Source organism: Myotis davidii, unplaced genomic scaffold (genome assembly GCF_000327345.1).
Source record: "Myotis davidii unplaced genomic scaffold, ASM32734v1 scaffold196, whole genome shotgun sequence".
Lineage (NCBI taxonomy): Eukaryota > Metazoa > Chordata > Mammalia > Chiroptera > Vespertilionidae > Myotis > Myotis davidii.
This window is the reverse complement of record NW_006288258.1, coordinates 2,704,730-2,710,656: the sequence shown is the minus strand read 5'-3', so window position 1 is coordinate 2,710,656 and position 5,927 is coordinate 2,704,730. Positions and strand designations below refer to the sequence as shown.

Below are 5,927 nucleotides of genomic sequence, written 5' to 3'. Positions count from 1 at the left end.
AAAAAAAAGCAAACATTTTATAAACTTAAAATTGAAAATAATAAAAACAGAGGTGCTAAATGAGATATAGAAAACAGAAATACAAATGTGTGATACTCAATAAATGTTCCTGTAGCCTGTTATAAATATACCACTTGATTTATAAGTTTTTATCTGCAAAGGAAGAGTAGCTAACTATGTATTAAGCAGATCTGTTCTTTAAAAATCTATGGCTGAGTTTTCAATATGCAGAGGAAAAAACCCCTCAAAAATGTAGAAATGCTTAGCCAACCCTGGCAAGAACTCATTATTTTCAATGTGTAGTTATTTCTTGGAATTTGATCAATAGCCATAAACATCTGCATAAATCACAACATTACAGAGAACAGAGAAACAAGAAGAGAGCAGTGGCAGGACTGTCACTCTGAGAGAAATGGGGACACCTGGGAATGAGCTCATTGTAGTGAACCTTTAAAAGTAAGAATTCAATTTGAAGGGGTCATAAAGGAAGCACTCATTTAGCCCCTCTGTGCTAAAAGCACTCCTTTCTTATTTATTCTTGTGACTGAAAGAAACAACAAAAAACCCCATTCAATATAACTCATCGTTTCTCACAAGCTCCAGACCCACCCTCATCAGGACCATGTGGGGGTGGGTAACTGTAAAAATGCAGATTGCTGACCTACCTCCCAGACCTGGTGAATCTCTCTGTGAAATGTGCCCAGGAGTCAGCATGTTAAGGGCCTCCCCCTACCCCCATGTGACTCTTATGCACATTTAAATTTGAGGACCAAAATAGTCTAACTACTTTGTTCAAAACCAATGATCAGATACCGAGATCACCACTGTGCCTTGCTTGTATATACATGTACATGACATATAACAACTTTTAAATTTTGTATTTTACTTCCCTCTTTTGTCGTGGAACTATACATAGCTAGCTATTTTCTTATAGCTCATAACTTTCACTTTTGTGTATTTTATTAACATATATTAAATATTACTTTTGATGTAACTAAGCGTTACATAAGAATGTGAGTCACTTCCAAACATCACTTACCTTAAAATCCTATGCTTATTCAGAAAGTTCTGAACATATATGGTGGAAATTTTCAAGAAGAAGATATGAAGTGTGTCCTCTGTTTAATTTCCGAATGTTTCAAGGCTGGAGAGGAGACTCCTTAGGTGGACACCAGACATGCCACTGAGAAGGGAAGACAATGCTGAGGCCTCTGGGCACCTGGTTATCTCTGAACAGAACAGAAAAACAAGTAGTTGGTTACCTGAAATTCAGAGTCTCTGTTGTAGAGGTTATTTTCAGTAAACGAGCAGTGTTACTAAATTTAAACTTGGCCTGGGCTTGCTGCTGCCTGATTTAGCAGTTGTCATTTAAAATTTCATGTCATTGTGAAGTCAGAATTACACGATGCTGCTGCCTGCAGAAGATTCAGGTTGAATTCATATTGCTTTAATTGACTATTTTTTTTCCCAAACATTGCATCCAGCGATGTAATTACTAATTTTATTTTTGATATGCAGGTGCTACATTTTGGTGCTGAATTCCTAAGTCAAGGTTGATGAGATCTCTTGGAAATATATTCTTACAGGAGACTATCATACCCCATAAAAAGATAAAACATAATACCTTTCCTAAATCCCCATGGAATCATCAGCTACTTTTGCTATATTTTCTTTCACATGGGTAATGCTTGCCAAGGTAATTAGACACAAATGAAAATAATATCCTTTCTAGTCAATATGTTGCTTACTCAGAGAAACCGAAATTCTAGCATCTTTGCTGAAGAAGTTAAGCAGACTTGGCTAATGGAAAAAAAGAATAAAATACCTATTTTTAAAATTGGTGATCAGTCATACAAATATTCTAAATGGTAGAAGAAGCAACACATACAGATAAATACAAATTCAAACACAAAACAGCAAGTGTCATACACATGCAAGCACAGAGTACACTGTGAAACAGCAGGTTTTTATGGAAGACCCTACTGCTTGGCTGCCTAAAAATTATTCTCAACTTTCTTCTTTTTTGATATGTCTCACAAAAAAGAAAAGGAAATCAAATGTCTGCTCTCCCAGTGTTCCTTTCTTCTTATAGTTTATGGACCAGAATGGGGTTACATGGGTAGGCCTGTTTGGGTTGGGATTTCTATAACCGGCAACCAAAAAAAATCTTTGTAATTTATTTATTTATTTTTATTGTGCATCTCCTATTTCATTCATTTCTACTTCTCTTTGTTCTTAAGTCTACCTTTTTGTCATGATTGGGCCCTATTCCCTACCTACCTTTCCAGGCTCATTTCCCTAGAATAAAGTGACCATTTCTCTCTCTTTTTTAAAACGTATTTTATTATTGAGAGTATTACAGATGTCCCCCACTTACCCCTTTTGCCCCCCTCCAACTATTTCTCTTTTTAAGTACCTCCATTTAAAATATATTTCTATTGATTTCAGAAAGAAAAGGAGATGGAAAGAAATAGAAACATCAATGAGAGAGAATCATTGATCAGCTGCTTCCTGCATGTCCCACACTGGGGATCGAGCCTGCAATCCAGGCATGTGCCCTCACCAGAATGGAACTGTGACCTCCTGGTTCATAGGTTGATGCTCAACCACTGAGCCATGCTGACTGGGCATCCCTCATTTTTTAAATAGCAGAATGCTTAGCACATAGTGGGCATTCAATAAATATTTGTTAAATGAATGTATAATTCCCTTTTAACAACTCTTGAACAGAAACCATTTTGTATTTTTATTTTTCCTGTATACTTTATTTTCTGAATTACTTATAAGTCCACCGACGGCAAAGAAATATCATATTTCTTTGTACCCTGTATGTAGTAGGGGTCCAAAAGGCACTCAATTGTTCTGATACTGACATTTCTACTTTGGTTTGTTTTTGAAGGCGGAAGTTCATTCTCTCTCACAATAGAGTAAGTTATCACTTACCTATAAAGTTAAATAAACAAGGGGAAATATATTATTATGCTGTCAAAAAATGGAAGTTAAAAATAGAAACTTGTTTATGATCACAATTCTATAGAATTTGCACTTAGTTATACAGGAGCTGTTCTGCATGACATGAAGAATTTTCAGATAGGCCTTGAGTTATGAGGACAAGCAAACAGTGTTTGTTTGTTTTCTACTGTCCTATTTGCAAATATTTTATATTTGTCTTTAGAAATCTTTTCTCTTTGAAACATATAAGCAAAAATTCAATACTTTAAATCATTAACAGTTGACATTTTTTGAGTAGAAACTGATTATTTTGAAAAATAGTTACCCCAAGTACAAACTAATCCCTAGTTATTGGATAGTTACCAGAAAAGGGCAAGAAGAACTTCAGAAAGTCAAAGGCAGGCATGGAGTTTTAGCCTATGCTATATACTGCCGTTACCCAAAATAAAAGAAATATTTCTTAGAGTAGCCTAAAATAAGAACATACGCTGGGAGCCTAAAAGCAATGAAGCAGTGGGACTGTGAGAGCACGGGGCAAACCTGGAGGGCACAGGGATACATTTCACAGCGGCTTCGGACTGTGTTACTGTAGCCAGATGTTTCCCAAGCTGGAGAATGGGAGAATTATGATTGAAGGAATTTAGAAGGAAGAGAGGCCAGGACATGGAAGAGTAGACAATACAAAATTTGTGCCTGAATAAACGTCTTGAGCAGGTTTAACTTTTTACTTAAAAAGCAGCTGAAGTTTGCCTAAGGCATATTTATAGAAGAGATCATTGAAATTGGGCTTCTATAGACCTATTGTTCCATTATAAATGTGTCTTAGTTTTCTCAGGGTATTTAATCTGTTAGGAAGTTTCTAAAATTTAAAAAGATAAAGAAAAGGAAAGGAAAGAAATGAAAAAAAAAAGGAACCCCACTACAGGAAATGCATTTCAAGAACGACCATTAATAGTTGTGTTAAAAATCAGAGGGTAAGCTATTTTATAATTAGAGTTTTAAAAGGTATTTTAGACACCTAGTGATTTGTGATTTAATCTTCAACTGCTTTTCAAGAAAAATAAGAAATCCCACCAGGGTACAGTCATTATTTCTTTTGTCCCCCAGTACTTAGGCTCCAAGGAATAGCCTGAAGTAGGACTGTTTACTTAGTTCCCCTTAATATAAGTAAAAAATAAGCTTGACTGCATGGTGGAAGGCCAGGTTATTCTGCCGTGTCTCTATTCACGCTTCTTTTCTGTATAAGGGGAAAAGTGATTTTCAGGTGTATATTTTACTTGCCAATTTTTTCCATTTTGTTTGTTAATATTTGAATCTATTGACGAGATTGTGTTTGCCTCTTTTTAATAAAATTGACTTATGTTCTGTAAATACAGTTCAAACCTTTTGTATTTATTTAAAAATTGATGTTTAAAGTTAAGAGCATAGCCTAGCCAGCATGGCTCAGTGGTTGAGTATCGACCTGTGGGTTAGATGCCACTTTACCTAGCCCCAGTTTGGAGCAATTTCCATAACAGTCCAGTACTAGTATCTTTTGTTTAGTTTGGACTCTTTGAACTTTCCCTTGATAACATTAACAGAAGGAATCATGCTTCATAAATTTTTATGTCATATAGATTGAGAAAAAGTAAACATGATGCTATGCAGTAGGATAAATGAATGTATGAATTTCCTACACTTCTCAGGATAGTTGACCTTGCCTTTCACCAAAAATAAGTTAGTGTTTGATTGTTGTGAAGAGTTTTTGAAACATATTTATAACTTGCCATTTTATATGAATCAAGAAAATATCTCATATCATTTTAGCATAGGTAGACCTATTATTAAAGTCATCATATAAAGTATGTGTAACTCATTTCCTGAGAAACATTCTGAGAAAACAGCATTGATAACATGGGCCCATTGTTAACAGTGTGGAAGATAGAGATAGTTAAACATTTCCCATTCTTTGACATCTATCTTTTCTGCATGTGTATGTCTGTTGAACCCATCAAAGTTTAAAATATTTCAATTCAGCATAAAATTGCAGTACCGATTGTTATGTGGCATATATTTTATCTTGTGGAGGGATGGGAAGTGTATTTAAATGCATCATGCCCGTGCTAAGAAGTAATGCAAATCTTCTGTCTTGCCAGTGCCAGAAATAAATGAAAACGATAGTAGATCAAAGCTAGAAACATTTTTCTCTTTCGCACTTACGCAAAATTTTGTATGTAGTGATCATCATCATGCCTTAAGCAGCCTTGGTGAGCCAAACATTCTACTGTGGATAGAATGTTGAAGGGATAGCTCCTACCTTCAACTCTTATTAATCAAAATAAAATAAAATACAGTTTAAAGTAGTTGGGAATAAAGATTTAACTAAGAAAAACCTCATTAAGTACAAAGATATACTATGAATTATAAAGAGAACTATATTCATTTACACAATTTTTCAAACTATCACAAGTCTCCAATAAGGACTTAGTTACCTAATTAGATAGTTGAATTGTGTGTCTATGTTTGTAAGTGGGTGTTATGTAAATTGTGTATGATTTGTACTAATTATCACCATAGTACAAAGAATAGAGAAATTCATGTTTTAATGATCAGTTTTTGTAAAGACCTGAAAAAACATGCCCATAGCAAAACCCAAGCTTTCCAATGGCCTGAGAGAAATAATTTCTCCCTAAATGGTTTTTAGTTTGTCTATCCATATGAAAAGAGGTAGGACCAAATCAGGAGTCTTTAAACCTTGGCTGTACTTTAGAATATACCTGGGTTTTAAAAACTGCCCATGCCCAGGCCCACATTCTAGATGCTGGTTTAATTAGTGTGGAGTTGGAGCCTCAGAAGTTACTCAGGTATGAGAACATGCAGCCTGTGTTGAGAATCACTGACTATATGTCCTCCTAGCACCTTTGGTGCCTAGGGTCTATGATTCTGGAATTTATAGGAAAAGTCTTTTCCCTTCACTTCCCTTCCCCCCTTCCCTT

General features: G+C 35.2%; 1 protein-coding gene across 2 annotated transcripts in view; it reads right to left on the bottom strand.

The window, feature by feature from the left end:
• The window catches only part of HS3ST5 (heparan sulfate-glucosamine 3-sulfotransferase 5), a 148,563-nt gene extending 147,338 nt beyond the window's left edge, over positions 1-1,225 (bottom strand). For both annotated transcript variants that reach the window (XM_006760157.2, XM_006760158.2), the window contains exon 1: positions 1,040-1,225. The gene's annotated coding sequence lies outside the window, so the exon portion shown is untranslated. The remainder of the gene's footprint in view (positions 1-1,039) is intronic.
• Positions 1,226-5,927: the final 4,702 nt, after the last annotated feature.